We start from the raw sequence: 20,888 nt of genomic DNA, 5'->3' as shown, positions 1-20,888 counted from the left end.
AAATAGCGTTAATTTAAAACATGTATAAAAATGTATGGCTGCATAAACATTTACCCGCTTTAGAGTGACACGGGTGCAATTAGGCGGTGTTAGACGTCACACAACTCGTGAAATGGATATCAGCTAAGTGCCCCGAATGTGTCTAAAGTAATTTTAGGGTAAAAATATATGTATTTGGAAAATCCAGTCACTGCTGTATCAGTACTCCTGGTTATTAACACACTACAGTTCATCAGAAAGCATGTGAGAGACTCTGAAGTCAAATGGGATAAGATTCTTAGATCTAATGAGACTGAAATTGAGCTTTTTAGCCCTCAGACTACACGCTATGTTTGGCAGACACCAACCACTGCACATCTTCACAAACACACTATTGCCACTGTGAAGCATGGTGGTGGTGGCATCATGATATGGGGACGCCTCTCAGCAGAAGGCTCTGGATGGGTTGTAAAGGTAGAGGGTAAAATGAATGGAGCAAGGTATTGGGGAAATCCTGGAGGACAGCCTGACGCAAATGTAGTTCTCCCTGATGCAAGAGAACTACATCTTCAGAAAAAATTATCTAGCAAGACATACAGCCAGAGCTACATAGAAATTGCTTAAAGACAACAAGATGAACGTTTTGAAGTGATCAAGTCAAAGACCAGACAAAGCCAATAGAGAATTTGTGGCCGGACTAAGGGGCTGTTTTCTTGTGATCCCTGTGTAGTCTGATAGTTGGAGTGAAACCGCTGTAATGGAGAAAATTTGCAATCGTGCAAGGTGCAAAAGTGCATTGTGACCTATCCACATAGGATCAGTGCGGTAATTAGATATATTTATTGAATAATTTTTACTACTTTGTAGAAATCTGTTTTCACGTCGACATGAAATTGTCTTTTTTGTGACTTTGTCAGAATAGAACAAATTATATTGATCAGGATTCAATGAAGAAAAGCAAAAACAAGGAAAAACTTCAGACAGGTTCTATCAGTCACTTCAAATCACCTGGATACTGCTGACTCTGAGACACGTGCAAATACAATTATAACAGTCATAGACAAATTATAACTACAAAGCAGTAGCAGGTAATTTCATTTATCTTTTGGCCCCCGAAGACGGTTATATTTTAAAGATATATTTGTCATTGTTTGTGTTGCCACATCTCTTTTTTACGCAGTAAATCTTTCTGACAGCAAATGTTTCCTAGCAGCGACTTAAAATCCACATGTGGTCCTTACAAAACCAATGATCCTTATTAAAATGTATTATTGTATTCAGTCGACCTTGGAGAAATGCATGAACGTCTGAGTAGAAAAGTAAAACATTTAGAGAAGTTCAGGTCAAGAAGAAACAAGCAGGGCTGAATGCTGAATGATGAGAAATGAATTAAACATTCCTTCCCTTCAGGGAATATAAAATATTCTTCAGCAAAACACCTGAGTAGAGATTATGATAAAAATGAATGCATACGTATGGAGGCCCACAGCAAACTTTATATAATAATAATAATAATGCATCAAATTTATATAGCACTTTTTTGGTCACTCAAAGACGCTTTACAAGATGGATAGGGGAAAAAAAATCAGGCTAATCAAAGACGAGATCTAGTCTTTCGATCGTGACACCTGGAATAGATGTAACTTATTTGGTTGTAGTTATTAAAAGATATAGATAATAATTTTCACTTGAAAAAAATTGAATCGACAATAGTTCTATAATTTTCCAAATGCATGTATTATATTTGTAAAAATATTTCGGGCTGCAGCTAACGAAGCCTCGAGTAATGGTCTGAGCACGACACGTCATCAAAAGCGGGAGCGAGCACGCAATGCAACAGAAATCACCATCTGACCGGAGCACGGAACACGGACGGACATCGGCGCTGCATTGTGCATACATAATATATGCACGATGCAGCGCCGATGTCCGTCCGTGTTCCGCGCTCCGGTCAGATGGTGATTTCTGTTGCATTGCGTGCTCGCTCCCGCTTTTGATGACGTGTCGTGCTCAGACGATTATTTGAGGCTTCGTTAGCTGCGGCCCTAAAAATATTTAAGGAAAATGCAGTAATACAATTTACATTTTCACGTTTCACAATATATGTGGTGTAGGACCATTTTGAAATGAGAAAGAAGCGGGCAATTTTACATTTCATTTTTAAAGACTTACCCTGCTATACAGTGGGCAATATTCAAGCCTAATAAACCCCTTCTGTATTTATATTTCTATCACCACAGTGTTTTGGAGCCACATCATAAATAAAAATGTGCTTATTGACTGATTTGCAACTGAAAATGTAAATAGCATTTCATATTTTATTTTTAAAGACCTAGCTGGCACTGTAGGGGGCAGTATTCAGTCTTTATATTTACATTTACATATCATCATTTGTGTCACAGTGATAATGAAAATGCAATGTGCCAGTCCCCTCATCAAGACCATGATTTTAGGTAGAAGGTCACTTCTTTCTTCAGATTTGTTCTCAGGACAGTCATGACAATGAGGACAGGACATGGCTGAAAATAAAATGTTATTTCGTAGTATCATTACAATTTTCAACAACTGTGTGTGTGTTAAAAATAGAAATTTCCACACCAGTATGAGCAGACTATGACCACTTTGAAATGAAAATAATAAAAGAGCATTTGACATTCAATTTTTTGAGACTGAACCACCTGCACAGCAGACAATATGCCAATGCAATAAGTTACCAGTCTTGTTCATTTATGTTATGAATGTAAAGACTGGGGACTTATTGCATGTAAATTAAATTTCAAATGCCATTTTCATTCTCACCTTAATACGGTCATAAAACACCTTTACATAAAAAGGAAAGTACTAATTGGATTCATACTTCTTAATTTAGATTTTTACTGAAATGACACATGTATATAGAAGATCAGTGGCGGCTGGTGGTGAAATTTTTTGGGTGGGCTAACAAATGCATAATACCAATTAAATGGTTAACACAGCTGCAAAAGCAACATCACCTATGATACACACAGTTACATCAATTACAGGTACACTATACTTTTTTAGTGCTCTACATCAACAATCTCTCTCACTCTCTCTCTCTCTCTCTCACACACACACACACACACACACACACACACACACACACACACACACACACACACACACACACACCACTACACGTGTTCCAACTGCAACGACTGCCCACAGATAGAAATATAGACAGGATAGAAAATATAGAAATGGACGATGGCTTGAAAATAGCCTATATCAGATTAAGGTAACCTAATTAAGCTAATGCAGAGCCGGTGTTGCTGCACTTTTCCTACAGACTTCACTACACACCCGTCAGTCTCATCTTAATCACCTATACGGTTGAGTGATTCTGTTAAACACGTCGTAGAATGGGTAAAGTTCACACAATGGTATATTTTAAGCTGCTAATCACTAAGCAGAAGAGTCTTTAGGGAGGAGGAAGCTGAAATGGTGAAGACAGCAGAGGGAGAGAATATCAAGATGTTCATCTCAGATAAACAGTACAGGAGCAAGGAATTATTTGATGCTGAGGCCACAGGCAGAGAGACAACAGCTTTGTTTGTTTTTGTGTTCACATTCACATCTAAGAGTGTGTGTCATAGTATCAACCTTAGTTTAACAGTTGTCACAACAGAACAAGTACATTAACACACATTGTATTGTATTTATCACTACTGTTTGCATCACTAAATGCATAAAAGTGTCCATTCCATTCCATTTATTCAGGTTTATGTCTGGAAGTAAGTAAGGGATCTACTTTCCTTCATGACTCAGTGTTCTAGTTTTTGGTTTTGTGGTGAAAATTCTTGAAATAGTTCCCCAAGTAGTTAATATAATATTTCTTTGAAGCAGGTGTGACAGTCTGGTACATGTATAAAAACAGAGATGCACATATCCCAGCAAACACAAGAGAGGTCGGTGGAAAAAGGGCTCTAGAAACATGCAGCTATCTAAGTAGATTCTGATATTTTATGGTTCATTTTAGCAGGAACTAAAAGTGCAGTTAAAGGTGAACTTCAGGGATAAAACAGGGAAGATAGAGAGTCACAAGGACAAAAGGTGCCACTGGTTGTTTATAATCTGCTCAAACATTAAGCTCCCATCTTCCATGTAGGTTCTTTTCAACAAGGTAGCATCAGTTAGCTGATCTACTATAACTATTCTGATCATCTGAAGTCAGGTGGCTTGATGGTGACACATTCTAGAATATACTGAACTGTTCACTTTTCAACATGTTTTCATCGGAGTGATTAGAAGCACATTACCATTCAAAAGTTTGAAGGCACCCAGACAATTTCATGTTTCCCATGAAAACTCACACTTTTATTCATGTGCTAACATAATTGCACAAGGTTTTTGTAATCATTAATTAGCCTTTCAACACCATTAGCTAACACAATGTAGCATTAGAACACAGGAGTGATGGTTTCTGGAAATGTTCCTCTGTACCTCTATGGAGATATTCCATTAAAAATCAGCTGTTTCCAGCTAGAATAGTCATTTACCACATTAGCAATGTCTAGATTAGATATCTGATTAATTGAATGTTATTTTCACTGAAAAAAAAAATGCTTTTCTTTCAAAAATAAGGACATTTCTAAGTAACCCCAAACTTTTGAATGGCCGTGTATGTTAAGAGAGACAAGGACAGAAGTCTGGTCTAGACTGTACTCAGAGTACTCAGGTAGTCAGAACTGGTTTTATGTCAAATTATGTGTTTCAGATCACAGTGCATCATTCATCATTCCCTCAACACAGTGTCCTAAGGTATAAACAGTAATACTGGTTTGTAACAAACTATTACACGGTTATAAGCAGATAGATGGTTTATTGATCCATAAGTAACTATACCTCCTCCTGTGGTCAGTCCTGAGTGGAGAATTAAACCAGTGTTTATAGTAGACAATATTATTACTGTACATTTATAAAGGCTTAAAATGTGCTATCCATTGCACCACATGGCTGCCCCTAAGTACAGCCACAATGTTGCACTCATTGAATCTTTGTGAAGTCTTTTTGTTGTTGTTGTTGTTTTGTTTTAGCACATTACAGAGAAAATCCTGTCTTTTCAGTGATTTAACAGAAATTTAATATCATTGTAAAACACCAGGGATCGTGACAGACTTCATCTTCATCCAACTTTTTCCTTATCAGATAAAAATGTTGCTGTCCAGGCTATAGCTCCAGGTCCTTCCCACTTCCTTGTGTATTCCTGTTTTCAATTCCTTGTGTTTCCTGTGTTTGTCTCTCCAGCCCAGTCTTCATCTTCAAACTCACAGATTCTCCAGCATCTGGCTGCTCGCTGTTGCACAGCTGTAAAGTTGTATTTTCAGTCAAACATCTGCATGGTGTTTACAGATGTTTGTGGCTCTACTGGTAGTTTGCTGAAATACCTATAAAAATACTGAAATGTGACAAACAGGAAGTGATGCAGCTGATCAAAGTGAGAACAAAACACCAGTCCAAGTTCACTTTTTATTTACCGGTACTTCTTCATTTCAATGTGTTGTTTCCATGTAACGTGTGCTTTCAGGACTTTTTGTTCCATTCTGCTTTTAGAATTAACTCCTAATGAACTCACACACTGAAGCTCTGCAGCTGTACCAGCAGCAACACTGTGACACTTCAGTGCTGAGACCTTTGGAGGGAGATTGGGTTCAGACCTCCCTCTTTGTTTGTCTTTGTGTGTCTTTAGGAGTGGTATCTACATCTTTATGTAATTACATCAGTTGGCTCAGTTCTTCTTCATTCCTTCAGCATGTGTGATTTAAACAGGTTTTCCAGCTACTCATCACCTGTCCAGTCAGTCTACCAGGGTGTTATCAACAAAACAGCTTCTTCGTGTTCAGTTCTGTGTTTCTGCAAGTTTTAGCCTTGAATGAATCATGTTTTTCAGTCTCTTCAGGTTAATAACTCATCATGTCTGCCTGCATTCTTACTGCCATGTTACAGCCATCTCCACTCTTCTCCCTCTGCAGTCCAACGTCACCATCCCCTTTCACCTTCTCAGCAATCTTACAAATGTTTCTGCCAAGATTCAAGTGGTGAACCCAAGAAAAGTTAGGACTGATGAGAGAGCCTTGTGTAATTTCTTAACGGCCTCAACCTTGCTGTAAATTTTCAATTTGGAAAACCAAAACATCTCCAAGAAGTGTGGTCTGAAGCTGTTACAAGCAGGAGATGATCAAAGAGGTTCAACGACTTCCCACAGTCAGTGGGGGACCAAAATACCTTTGGTTTGACCAGTAATAGAGCCATGCCAGCTAAGGAGCTCCTTTAAATAAACAAGAGATGCTTCAAATGTCTATAAAGGACAAAATCCCCCTCAGCATTCTGGAATGAATCCCATTAAAGTACTTCAAGTGGATGGAAACTCATGTATGTTTTTATATAGCAATACATATATTTGAAAAGCTAAATACTGCAATTTCACCTTATTCCGATATCATGCAGCCGTGGTAGGAAGCAGAAAGCGATGAATGATAGAAAAAGGAGCAGAGAGTGATCAGTATTGAAAACCTGCGCTGCTGTAAATGTGCTAAAAAAAAAAAAAGGCTTACAGTGGAAAAGGATTGAGATGTCTGCAATGATGGAGTGGAGGCTGCAGACCGGCTTTAACATCACTGCTCACTGTTCCTCAGAAACCATGGAAGAGGAAATGCACTTGAGGAAGAGACAAATCTCCTGACCTTTCTATAACAATCAGGCCTGCAAACTCACTAATGCCTCTCTGATGAATCCTAATGGAAGTTTTAGGTGTAGAAATACTGCATTTGACAGAGAAAAAGAAAAACATCACAGTACAGAAGATGATCAGAAGCTGATTTTGTGTTTTTTTAATCCCATAATACACTTTTTTAAATCAGAAAATGCCTGTTTTCTAATTTTTTAAAGATCAGTCTTAAGTTAGACCCAGTTGCAGAAAGTAACACTGTCGTGTCTCCTTAGCTAAACTTGCAGAAATCCACCATAGTGAATGCATTTAGCTGTATTACCACTACATTGTGGCATTTGCTACCCCTCAAGGTTGAAACAGCTCTCGTTTAAATTTGGGGCACCACACATCTAATTGAAATTAACACTATTTCAGAATAAATAATCATGAAATTCTCATATCTAATTTTACTGATCAGCTATGCCATTAGAGTTCATAAATTGGGATTGCATTGATTTCCAGTTACTCTGCAAAAAAAGTACACAAAACCATGACTTGAACTGCACAGAACATTTATCCACTGCTGATACTGACAAAAAATAACACAACACAACACTATAATCTGATGTTCAGGTGACCAGCTGATTACAATAACACCAAACATGAAGTACAGTATTAAAAAGTTATTTTAATATTCATGTGAGTTGTGGTATTTACACTACTGTTCAAAAGTTTGGGGTCAACCAGACAATTTCATGTTTTACATGAAAACTCACACTTTTATTCATGTGCTATTATAACTGTACAAGGGTTTTCTAATCATCTGTTAGCCTTTCAACACCATTAGCTAACACAATGTAGCATTAGAACACAGGAGTGATGGTTGCTGGAAATGTTCCTCTGTACCCCTATGGAGATATTCCATTAAAAACTAGAAAAGCACTCGGAGAGCGCATACCTCCGCCATGCCGTTTGTCTGTCCGTCTGTGTGTGTGTCTGTGTGTCTGTGTGTGTGTGTCTGTGTGTGTGTCTGTGTGTGTGTGTGTGTGTGTGTGTGTGTGTGTGTGTGTGTGTGTGTGTGTGTGTGTGTGTGTGTGTGTGTGCATGGGCGTAACCACCATCTCAGAAGTGAGGGGGACAAATTTTTCAGAGTGATTTATCATTCTCTTACATTTAATTGCACCGTCCTTAGTGGCTAAAGAACCACATAATCCCTAACAGCCACAGTGCAATACCAGGGGACCAACGAGGCTAGTTCTTTAAATTATAAAGTATAAAACTTTAAAATATAAAATCTAAAGTTTTAGTGGCCAAACTCTAGTTGAGTTGACAATAATGTCCCTTGAACATCTACTGGACGAGTAGCCAAAGGTGCCAAACACTGAACATGAAATGATCAGTACTGCCTGGTTTCTCCCTGCAATAGATATCTTATTTTCAGGAAGTTATAATCTCTCCTTACCTGTAAAGACCCTACATCCTTGTCCCTGCAGCTGGCCTCTGATCCATCTCCTCCCTGACTCTGCTCTTTCTGTTATGGCAATAAACATAAAAATGTGGTAAGAAAAATTCTGAAATAGCATTAGGAAGAGTAAAAATTGCAGTAGAATTTAACCTCAAAATCACTTTAACCCATAGATACATATTTTTTTCTCCTGCATGGTCAACATTACTGCTGGCCGCCGCCTCTGGTCCATCTCCTGCCTGACTCTGCTCTTTGTTATGGAAATAATTATTAAAAAATCTGAAAATCAAAATTCCGAGATGGAATTAGAAAGAGAAGGAGTAAAAAATAGTTGTAAATTTATACCATAGATAGCCTATTCTTTTTTTTCTCCTCCCTGACTCTCCTCTTTTGGGACCAAAAGACTTAAATACATGGAGAGCAATTGTGAGCACATCTTCTGCCCAGAAATGAAAGAGGACTGGGTTTATTCCAAGAATAAACTAATTAGCAAGTAATGTAACAGAGGCAACCACATTTGAATTATTGGTAACTAGCTTAACATATTGATATATTGCCACGTTTTACCTTGTCATCATTTAGCTAACAAGTCTAACATTGTTTGCATCTAACAAGGTCACACAACTTACACGGTTTGTTTGGAAAGAACTGTGTAAAGTTTTTTGCTTCTTGCTAGCTCTGGCTGGTTTGCTAAACATTACTCCAGACGCACGTTCAGCACTGCTCAGCACAGCAGCACGTCTCCTGTGGAACACCTGCGTTAGCATGCGCTCATGGTGCATTCAAAGACGGCTCGGGAAAACACGTTACTGGATGCTAATAACGGGTTTAGCTGTTGTAACGGCTGAAAAAGTGCGGGGGACAGAGGGGACAGATGTGGAAAGTGCGGGGGACATGTCCCACGCGTACCCCGCGTCCGTTACGCCCATGTGTGTGTGTGTCTGTTTGTCTGTTAACAGCATAACTCAAAAAGTCAGGGATGGATTTTCACCAAATTTTTACAGGATGTCCGGAAGAGCAAGAGTAAGAATCGATTAGATTTTGGAGGTGATCCGAATCATCCTGTAAAAATTTGGTGAAAATCCGTCCATGACTTTTTGAGTTATGCTGTTAACAGACAAACAGACAGACAGACAGACACACACACACACGGACACACAGATACACACACAGACGGACAGACAAACAAACTCCGGTGATTACATATCCTCCTGGCGGAGGTAATCAGCCGTTTCCAGCTTGAATAGTTATTTACCACATGAAAAAGTCTAGACTGCATTTCCGATTCATTTAATGTTATCGTCATTGAAAAAACTTGCTTTTCTTTCAAAAATAAGGACATTTCTAAGTGACCCCAAACTTTTAAAAGGTAGTGATTATATTATATTAAGAATACAATTGTGCACATTTAAATAATAAGAAATTAAAAGATTTTTGAAGCACATATGTTTAAGAGCAAAGTATTTCTGTGTCTGAGACAGAAAAAAAGTGCGTGTGTCGGTGTGAGTGTGTGTGTCCTTGTTTGACATCATGTCAGTGGTTACATTATGTCCTTTCACACGCATTCCATTTCTAGGTTAGGCAAACTTGTACCTGATGAAAAGCGTCTTGTTGGTAGGTGTGCATCTTGTAAAAGTTGGGCATATCATATCATGTCCACTGAGAACTGGTTCCACCTCCGCCAGGAGGTTATGTAATCACCGGAGTTTGTTTGTCTGTCTGTGTGTGTGTCTGTTTGTCTGTTAACAGCATAACTCAAAAAGTCATGGACGGATTTTCACCGTTTTTACGGATTTTTACAGGATGTCCGGAAGAGCAAAAGTAACAATCGATTAGATTTTGGAGGTGATCCAGATCACCGTCTGGATCCAGGATTTTTTTGAAGGTTGAAGGACAATTGAGAGATGGCCGCCAGACCTTCAGACCTTCTTCAGGACCCCTGGAGGTCTGAAAAGGTGCATGAGCATTCACATTAGCCTCTGTATATAGAACCTGTGCAGTTTGGTCCAAATTGGTTAAGGAATGTGTGAGATTTTGACCTTTTTAGCCCATTTTGCTATTAAAGGGTTAATAGTGGAGTGAGAAACAGTGCCATGCTCGGGCCCCTTTTGAGCTAACTCTCTGAAAAAAAAAATATGCAAGGTCAGGATGTGGTCTAGTAGGAGTGTGTCCGATTTGGTGTCACTAGACCCAAAAATGACCGAGCAGGAATTTTTTTACATGTTTGAAGGCCTCAGGCTTCATAACTACTAATAGGCCTCACTGCTGAAAAAAGCGGGTTCCCACGGGGCTAGACCCTTGAAAACAGATACAGTGCTTCATGTGACTGCTCTGAATAGTCCCACACAATATCAGAATTGAATTCCACTAGGAATGACTTTTATGATACTTGATATGTTGCACAAAATGTCTCTTTCATTTGAAGTCTTCAGATTTAGTGACCCTTGACCCCTTCAAAGGTGTTTTCACTGCAGACTTGCTCCCAGAGCATTCAGCACACCCTGTTCTATGACTTTATGCACTTTGGTGCACTTTGATTGATGTTCTCACACTGTTTCTCATTCATTTTACATTTCCATCTTAAAAAAGGCCCCTGTTCCATTGTCTTTTTTGCTCCTATTTTGCCGTTGTAGTTCCTGGTGGTCTGAAAACGTACACCAGTATTGCTTTAGGACCCAATATCAAGCATGTGCAGGTTGGTCCAAATTGGTCAAAGAATCTGTGAGATTTTGACCTTAATTGGCCTTTTGGACATTAAAGGGGCACACAGTGTGTCCTCTGCTTGTCTTGAATCATAAATCAATGTCAGTAAATTTCTTGCTCCTTAATTAGAGATGTAAACGAGATCCCATATTCATTCAATATTCATTACGGTACTGGATGGTTTAAAAAACAAAACTTTATTGCACTATGTCAGTGAACAAAACAAACATTGGACCTCATTCATGAACGCGTTCGTAGAAAAGCGTTCGTAAGAACGGCTTTAAGAACTCCCAAGAGAAAAGTACGTCGGATTCACGAAGCGTTCTTGACAAGCCAAATCTGTTCTTAGGAGGGAGATGCGCCGGATTCAAGAACAGTCTCTACGAACACCCTCCCCTCTCATTAACATGACATTTGCATTGTATTGACTTGTAAATGTAAAAGGTACACCCTCTAAACTTCCTTATAAGGCAGCAGCAAGAGAGTGTTTGAGACACGTGAGCACTGGAGTGCAGGTGAAACTCCGCCCACCAGAGTGATGGTCATTTCTGCAGATGGCAGAGCTTCAAACAGCCAATAAAGTCTGACCTGAGACATCCATCCATCCTCTATACACCGCTTTATCCTCATTAGGGTCGCGGGGGGTGCTGGAGCCTATCCCAGCTGACTCGGGCGAAGGCAGGGGACACCCAGGACAGGTCGCCAGTCTGTCACAGGGCTACATATACAGACGAACAATCACACTCACATTCACACCTACGGACAATTTAGAGTACTCAATTAACCTCAGCATGTTTTTGGACTGTGGGAGGAAGCCGGAGTGCCCGGAGAAAACCCACGCATGCACAGGGAGAACATGCAAACGCCATGCAGAAAGATCCCAGGCCCACCCCAGGATTCGAACCAGGGATCTTCTTGCTGCAAGGCGAAAGTGCTAACCACTACGCCACTGAGCAGCCCTGACCTGAGACAGCTAAACTTTTATACTCAGAAAGGGTGTGTGTCGTAATAAAACACCCTCTGCCTCTGCTGCAGTGACAGGTAAAACTGCCCAGGCCATGTCCGCCTTGTCTCCCCGGTCAGCGCGCGCGTGCACACCAGGGCGCGTGCACGTCGTAGTGGTCATTGCGCTTGTACCTCCCACAGACCTCCAAACATGTTAATGTGACCAAGTGCAGCTTCAGATCTAAAATCTGATTTTGAGTTTAACTGGCACTAAACTATAAAATCATTGATCACTAAAATTCACTTGAATAAATCTAGTTTTAAATTAAATAATTTGTGGTAATATTTGAATCATTTTAAGAAAGAAATTCAAATTTTTGGATCAATTTTGACTGTAACAAAATTCTAAAAGAGCAGATTTTTTGTGCGTAAGAGTCCTCCTGAGTGTTCTTAGAATTTGTTCTTACTTTTAAGAACAGGTCAGTTAAGAACGCATTCGTGAATGCCAAAAATCTTCTTAAAAAGGCTCTAAGAACAGATTTGTTCTTAAGAACGCTTCATGAATGAGGCCCAATGAACACTGGACCATGATGTATGGATTGTACTTTATTTCATGGGGAAAAAAGTATTTAATAGGCTGCATAAACACACCCACCAGGAAATTACGTCAATTTGTTCATTATCTAATTAATCGAAATCCAAAATATTAAAAAAACTGATGCTTTTGTTGGGAGCGAGCGATAGTATCCGGATTGTCTCAAAAACGGGGAATATTGAAACCTTTAAAATAAAACTAAAAGAGCATTACGTAGCACAAAATTTTAGTTATTAGTTTAGTGGGTTGCTTGGGAATAGAAATTTGTAAAATACAATAATTCATTAAATTAAATCTTAAACTTCAATGTAGTGACTGTAGTGTCACTACAGCAAGATAGTTTTAATTATACCATATATATTGTGAATATTACCAATAGCAAGGATGTAAGTTTTGGTGTTTTACTGTTTATGTGATTTATGTAATGGTTGGTTTCTGAGGTAGATTATTCTGTAATTATTACTGTTAGGTCATGGTATCTTTGAAGAAGAAATAAAGGAATAAAGTTTTTAGATCGCTGTGCGCTGACTGGTGTATGGATGAGCTCAACAAATGATTGCGGTAAAAGCACGTTCATGGAAATAAATACGGTTGTTTGCACTGACAACGAGCGACTTGTGGATCATTGAAATACAACTTGTTAACAAGGGAGCAAAGCGCGTCAACTAATGAAAGGCCGGGGAAGACATCTCAGTAACTAGCAGTAATCATCAAGAGTTACATAAATGATTTAACAACTCAAAAAATTACACAATGCAACAATACAAAAATAAACACACCACTTGGTTTCGTCTGTGGCAGCGTCCTAATCAACCAACATAACATACAAAATGTGACACTGTCACAATTTAATGCCGTGAAGTGAAATTCAGCGTAAAAATAAACCAAACCAAAGATCATTTCCAATAACTGAATGGTTAATGTGAAAGTGTTATATATATTTCTCGCTAAAAATGTCATCAAAATGTTTTTTTCTGTCCAAACTATCTTAAAATAATGCATTTTCCACAGAAAATAAAAGGAATAGCTGCCATGTTTTCATTTTGAGAAGCCTGCAGCAAGCAGTCACGTGACCCTTCGTCAGACCCATAGAAAAGAATTGGGGGAAAAAACATGAGCATCTCACAATTTTCAGGGCCAAATTGTGAGATTGTAACGTTTTGCATTGTGGACCAACGTGACTATGTCACAATTTGATGTGAGACTGGGTTGCAGTAGCAGAGATGGTTCTGTGAATGGTCTATGCTTTAGGGGAACAAACAGTTACTAACAGCCTTAACCCTTGAAAGGTCGAGGAAAGGTTTGTTCATTACCAGAGTAAGGTCTGTCTCCTGGTGTGAGTCTGCTTAATGTTCATTCCTACTGGGAGGAAAATGCACCTTCTGCTAAATTGGAATCTCAGAAACTACAATTGCAAATCTCACCATCATCTTGCTTTCTGTTTTTCTTTTTCCTTAGAAACTGCCTGCAGCTTAGAAAAGTCTCAAAAGTGAAGTTTTGAAGTTACCTGAGACCTGTTACCTGCAATGTACCAATACTATGTCACATGCTGGGAGAGACTTGCTTTCCTCCTGAACTGAAAGTGTTTCTTACAGTTAAAGTGTCTAAGAGGTATTAGGTCAAATGTACAGTGGTATTTAAATTAGAGGTGCTCAATGCGGAGAAATGTCTCCTGTGACTACAGTGAAGTATTATATCATTAGATTGTCAATAGCCATGTATTCCTGAAAAAGCAATATTTTACTACTGTAGTAGCCCTAATTGCAGCAACAGGATAGTAATCTTTCAAAAAGCCTTGTCCTGTCTGACCCCAGAGCTGATTACAAGAGTTCAAGTAATAAGAGATCGATAAAATCTTGGAGTATGCTCCAAGGTTCCTCTCTGCATCATAAAAGTATATACACCCCCTGTCAAAAGTTTTGAGACACTTTCTCATTCAAATAAATTAGAACTTGTCTCAAAACCTTTGACAGGGGGTGTACAAGCATATACAATGCTTCATAGTGATATGTGATTGCATCTTAAGATTGTTACATCGAACTGTTTCCATCTAAAATGGCTGGGGAGGTTTATTCAGGTTTACACTTTGTGGAGCTTTGATTTCTTTAATTTCTTGGCCAATAGTGTACAAACACTAATACCAACATTTTTATTTATGAAGCACTTTCAGTCAAAATGCTGTACATAGAGATAAAAACAATAAAAACAGATAAACAGATAAAAACAATAAAAACAAAACAATAAAAAGACATCAGAAAAAACAGTTTAAGATGAATATGTAACAGCTAACAAATGGGTCTTCAGCTTTGTTTGAAATACACCAATGGAAGATGCCTGCCTGATTTCAGCAGGTAGACTTCGTCAGACTCTCTGGGCTGTGGATGACAAAGCAAGATACTGTTTTTCTTTGAATCATCTGATTTAATAAACAGAAACACAACAGGACACTTTGCACTTTACCATAACCTTAGCTGCACATCTTATTTCTTCACGATTGCACACACATCTGTCCCTCTACAAACAATGACCGGTAGAAACCAGAAATCCTCTCAGCCACCTGGGTTGTTATAAGCGACTCAAATATTACAAAAGCAAACTGATAATGTAATGATTTATTATATATGAAAGTAAATTGTCTAATACTAATATTGCAAAACGTAATGCACAGTATAAATCAATATGACAAAGCCTTGAAATGACCCAAATGTGTGTACACAATAACTAACTCTTTTCAGGATGTACAAACTGCAGCAGGCAGAACTTTGAATCAGTCTACAAACGTTTAAAATCACAGTAAAATCTGGTCAGCTTCATTATGGCACATTTACATCTTCGAGAGGGGGAGTTCAGTTGAGAAGGCCTACGAGCACAAGAAGCTGAAGTATATGGAGCTTGCCGCCGACGCACAACAGCGAGGCTGGACGGTGAGGCCATCTTGACATCTAGGCTTCTTCGGGAGATGGGACTGCACGGGAAGGCCCACTGACAGGCAATCAAGGACTTCTCCAGAGCTGCTGAAAAGGGAAGTCAGTGACTGTGGATGAACAGCAAGGACTCCACCTGGGCCTTCAAATGAGTAGATGGCACCTAGGGGGTGAACTCGGAATGCTGGGATTCACTGCCGAACCCTCTGGAGGTATCGTGGGACTATCAGAGAAAACACCTCAGGAAGAGGATGCCCACTTTCATACCTTCACTCAATTGACCATCCCACAGTCTTAATAGGTGTCTCATGTATGCAAGAAGGGATATCAACATCTAGTCCTACACAACAGATCTGATCACTGCCGCATGAACGCCTAAACTCACTGGATGTCACCTAAGTTCAGTGTTTACACAGACACCATCACATTCCAGTAACTCACATCAGAGACCATGAATCCTTCTAAACCCTTTAATCTGTCTTTACCAGTGGTGCAGGATTTGACAGAGGGATGAACGTGGGTAATAAATTGTAGATAAGAGTTCAATGTCACAGTATGATGCTTATTCTTCATGAATTTTCCATTCTTTAGTGAAACAAGCAAAAAGTTAATCATTGAATACCAAGGATTATCAGTGAAATCACCATATGGTTCTAATGTGCAAAATAAAAGCATAGAACCAGTGTCCTTTATATAATATTAGTTGAAAGCACTACAGGCTACTTTAAAAATGGCAAATCAGATATACAACAGATTATAATTGGATGCCTCTCCCAAAAAATTAGACCAATTAAAGGACATGTACATACATACGAGTGATAAATACAGACAAAACAAACATCAAGTGCCTTAGTAAGGCGCTGGGAGATGGGATGCCAGCTTCAATGTATTTTGACATTGATTCTCTAAGTCTCTTGAACACTGCTGTAGGGATAAACATCATTCTTCTAAAGGATATTCTCTCATTTAGTGTGATTTGATGGTGGTGGAGAACACTGTGTTCTCCTTCAGATGTTCAAATGGTTAAAAGGTCTGTGACTATAAAGGACATAGCCCATGAGTCCCAGCATTTTCATAATCATCAGACCACTAAGTGAGTTTGCATGCTCTGGAGGCATTTTCATCCAGGAAGAGATCACTTTTCAAGAATAGGATTTAAATATGATTTACGTTCTATTCTGAGAAAGACTAAAGATTGTAAAGATGTGAAATAAAAAGAGTCATTGGGGAAAAATGAGGCCTACCTTCCATAACCACTATGTTGTACCTTAACATTGTTAGTTTGGTTTTGTTACTGTAAGTCAAACCATTCTTAATAAGAAAATTGAAGACAAACACTATATAAAAGAACACTTGATCAATACATGATTGGTGTTGTGGACTTGGAACAGAGAATCTCTCTAGCAATACGTAGCAACTGGTCCATTCTGGCACGTCGATGTGCTGCAGGGATGACTTCACTGTCCTCAATGTAACACAGCATCCCAAAGCTAGAAGACACTCTTTCACAGGCTTATTCACTGCATCAGGCATTCTGGCTTTGATGTATCTCATATTCTAATCAGAGACACAGTCAGATATGTCAGAGGGGAAGTTTCTGACTGAGAGATCCGCCTGCACAGGTTGGGCCTTGAAATGCCATGGATGTCAGCCAGATTACACACTGATTGCTTTAATCTTGGAAGATCTTGGAGGAATTTCCAAGAAATGCTGAATTTAGGCTGTCACACACTTCCATCCAACTCAACAGCAGCTACACTGTCAAGTATTGGAGCAACGTCTAAAAGGTGAGACTTGATCACCTTACTGAGATGTTGGAAGCCATCTCCTACTGGTGTTGGTGCTCAAAATCAATGGGCTCACTACTGATTACTTCAGCGAGCTGATCCCTGATCTGTGTAAAAGGTGCCACCTCATGGCTTTCTGCAAGAGGCAAATCAGCAAGAGACAATTAACAAGGGCAAGGTGACCAAAGATGGTCAGATATGCATATACAGATGCTTGACCTTTTGGGGTAAAGAGGTGCACAGGCCTGCACAAAAGATCGAGGACAAGGTTCCATTTTGTAGAAAAGGAAAATGAAAAAGGGGACACTGAAATATTATATAGCATACACTGCATAACAGAAAAAGCAAGTGACATTATTCACATGAGTATACATATTTATGATAGAAAACAAATCCCACTGAAGGCCCCTCAATTGAGCCTATTTCAGCTTTTGATTTTTAAAGTTTTTGAGGGGTTAGTTTTCACAATCCTTGTTGCCTCTCTTTGAGGATTTGTGCTTGGTAGTATAATGTCCCTTAAAATGCAAAGAATACTGCACTGGCTGGTTGTTTCTAAACTTGTGAGTCGTTTTAATCTGACAAGTCATCAGTTGCAATTCACTAATCAGATGCATAAAGTAGTTGCTTATTAACCAAATTATGTCACTCCTGGCTTTTGTTTTTCATTTATAAGAAATGACACTACCTTAAATGTGAGATACTATTGTGGAGACGTTGCTTGAAAGAACTGATGATAGTAAGTGTCAAGTCCCGGTTCCGACTCTTAAGTGAATCTTTTCACTCAGTACTGCGTGAACAGAAATATCCGGATGTCTTTTTTCACACAGTATAGACATCTGTTAATTAACCCTATGATTGCCACATGTGTCATCACGTTATGTGGAATATCGCAGCTGCCAATATTGTATCTCTCTCCCACTCAAACAGGGAAAACATACACTAACAGCAGCACAGTCACTTAATATTAAAAATGGAGCTGAGTCAACTTCTGTTATTAATGCACTCCTAATAAACACACTAATAAACTCCATGACATACAGAAGGTGACTGTGATACTACATTTAATATCACGTTGATTTAAAAGATAGGCAATAATGTCAACTTACTGTAGCTGAGCAACCTTTCATCTCTGGACAGTTCATGATTTCCTTCTTTTTTTTAGTTTTGTTCGGCAAATGCAAAGTCAGTTGAAGGTGAATCACTGCCACCTATCAGAATGCAGCATGAAACATCATAGTCTAGTGTTTACAGCAAAGGAATTGTAGGTGTAGCCAAACTGTGTATCCAAGACAAACCTACCAAAAACGACTCTTGTCTCATTTATCAGTGTAGATCTGACTTGTTACATACAATTAATGTAAAGGCAACATAATTTGTGACAGAATAAAAGAGGTCTTGGTTGTATCAAGTCTGTAACCAAAACCATCAACACTCTAATCAATTATTTGCTTGTAAATCAGATACTTTTATTGTCAATTCATACGTTTTAATGATTTTGATCACAGTGGGAGTATTACATTCTCAAAATTTCAATAACAGACACAACAGTAACTTCATATTTCTCAGTTTGCCTGGCCAAACTTTGATCCCCTCAACCCCACTTCTTCCATAGCTGCTGCTCTTCAGCAGTTCAACACACCCAGTTGAAGGAACCAACACTGCATAAAAAGTAACTTGCTGTGCTACAGTTTCAAAATCCACCTATTTACATGAACCTCCACACAAATCCCTGACAGTCATTTCTAAACAAAGCAGGCAGCATCTTCTGCATCCTAACGCTTTCAGACAGATGGCAGAATCCAGCCAGGACTCAAGGACTCAATGGTGGGGTGGTGCCAGCGATGAGCCAAAATCTATTTATAAATGTAATTTGACAGTGACACTCTACAATGCAGGAGAACTGCTGGACATCCAGCCTGCCAGGGCACAGATAAACAAATCCAACCTTGTTAGTGCTTTGAAGAGCCCTCTGTAGACGTGTGGTGCTGTTTGGCTGGCCATTAGCCACACTGAGCAGTTACAATGGAAGATAACCACTGTTATATAATGGACTCACGGGCTGCAAGGGTCACTGGGAGTAGAATAGGTAATGCCATGCAATATGGTGAGGTACCATTTCTCCACTGTTGAGTGGACATGCATATAATCATTTTAATTTTTAAGTAGTTGTTAGGCCAATAAATTGAAACATTACATCCAAAAAAAATACTGAGTTAAAAAAGATCACCAACTTCCACTTCGTTGTATCCATATGTATTGCAGCAGTGACACTGTGTCCACTGGGTCTGATTCTGTACTCCAGCATGGGGCTCTGTGGTTTAAGTGCTGACACTCAGCTTTATGGACTCATGGGCCGTTTTTAGGACAATGCAGCAGATGATCCTGAACATGCTGAAGAGGCAACAAAGAGTTTTTGTTATATGATTAAACAATGGAAGATTGATGTTTTTCCAACTTATGCATCTGATTTCATTCCAACTGAGCATGCATTTGCTTTTTACTTCGAAGCCAAAAAAATAAAATGTCCTAGAAACAAGCAGCAAGTCCAGAGAGAAAGACACCTACTATTTAATGGTGTTTATTTAGAAGCATTATTTGTAGTATTTTAATGGGGTTATGCTGCAGAAACTTTTAATGTTACCAGAATGTACATGTTTTGATCTCGAAACAAAAATTTGCAGTCATTATTGTTGGTTAGCATTTTTCGCACAGAAACAGTATTACCTGGGGATGTCTCTTAATTTCAAATAATTGTGTAGGTCAACTGCGATCTTACAGGGGAACTTCGTTTTTTTCAACCTGGGGTCTGTTTTCATATGTCATTTCATACATGTGAGTGATGGAGAAATAAATTTTCGACATAGCTCCAGTATTTAGCCAGGCAGGCAGCTTAGCAGCTCAGCTAGCAGCTCAGCTAGTGAAAAGTATGGGGCAACTTGCCCCCCCGCGTCAAAGTCCGCTCTAACGTGCTTTTTTCCCCACACTGACCAGCTCAGATAGTCTCAATGAGTGTCCCACAACATACTAGAGATGAGAAGTGAACGAAAACCTCCACATTACCTGGCGATCGCTCTTTGTTGTGGTCTGTATCCAAATCTCAGGACGCGAGAAAGCAAATCTCGTTCTGAAATCGCGCGATAGCTCGCGCCAAAACACCGGTTTTGCTCTGATGTTCTAATTTCTTTTGAAATCTGTCATCATACCAAGTTCTAAAGAGATTTTATGGGCTGTTTCTGGAAAGGGATTTCAAAATTATTTGAAATGAGTCTTTCTACTGTGATCTACACGTCCTGCAGGTTTCACATGACCATTTGTCCAGGACTGGCTAAATGAACAAATTCAGCCCAAGAGCAGAGCTGTTGATGTAAAAAAAATATGTTTCAAAGAACCTCAAAATTTCGTCACAGGATCCACAGGATACTGAGAACTACTGGTCTCGACATTCATGTGTATATAAGAAAGGGATTCTGCACATTTGCTAAACATGGAAGATGTGCTGGGAAAAAGAACATTTGAGCAAAACTTCACTTTGATACTGAGCATATTGGCAAAGACCAGTATGTTATTAATTTTGTTTGGTGCTGACCAAAGACAGTTTGTCAGGACAAGAATCTCAACCAGCTGTAACCGGAAGTGGACCTTTCAGCAGGATCAAGATTTGAAGCAGACGAGTAAATCAACCGAGAAATAAACAAATGAAGTGTCATGAAATGGCTATAAGCTCATATTTTAATCCCTCAAAAATATACTAGGGGGAACTGAAATGGATGTATATATATATATATATATAGCCGCCAAGACACCAGCACAGGCTGCAGACGTC

Source organism: Acanthochromis polyacanthus, chromosome 4 (assembly GCF_021347895.1).
Source record: "Acanthochromis polyacanthus isolate Apoly-LR-REF ecotype Palm Island chromosome 4, KAUST_Apoly_ChrSc, whole genome shotgun sequence".
NCBI classification, from domain to species: domain Eukaryota; kingdom Metazoa; phylum Chordata; class Actinopteri; family Pomacentridae; genus Acanthochromis; species Acanthochromis polyacanthus.
The sequence above is the reverse complement of the archived record's forward strand: the minus strand, read 5'-3'. Positions refer to the sequence as shown.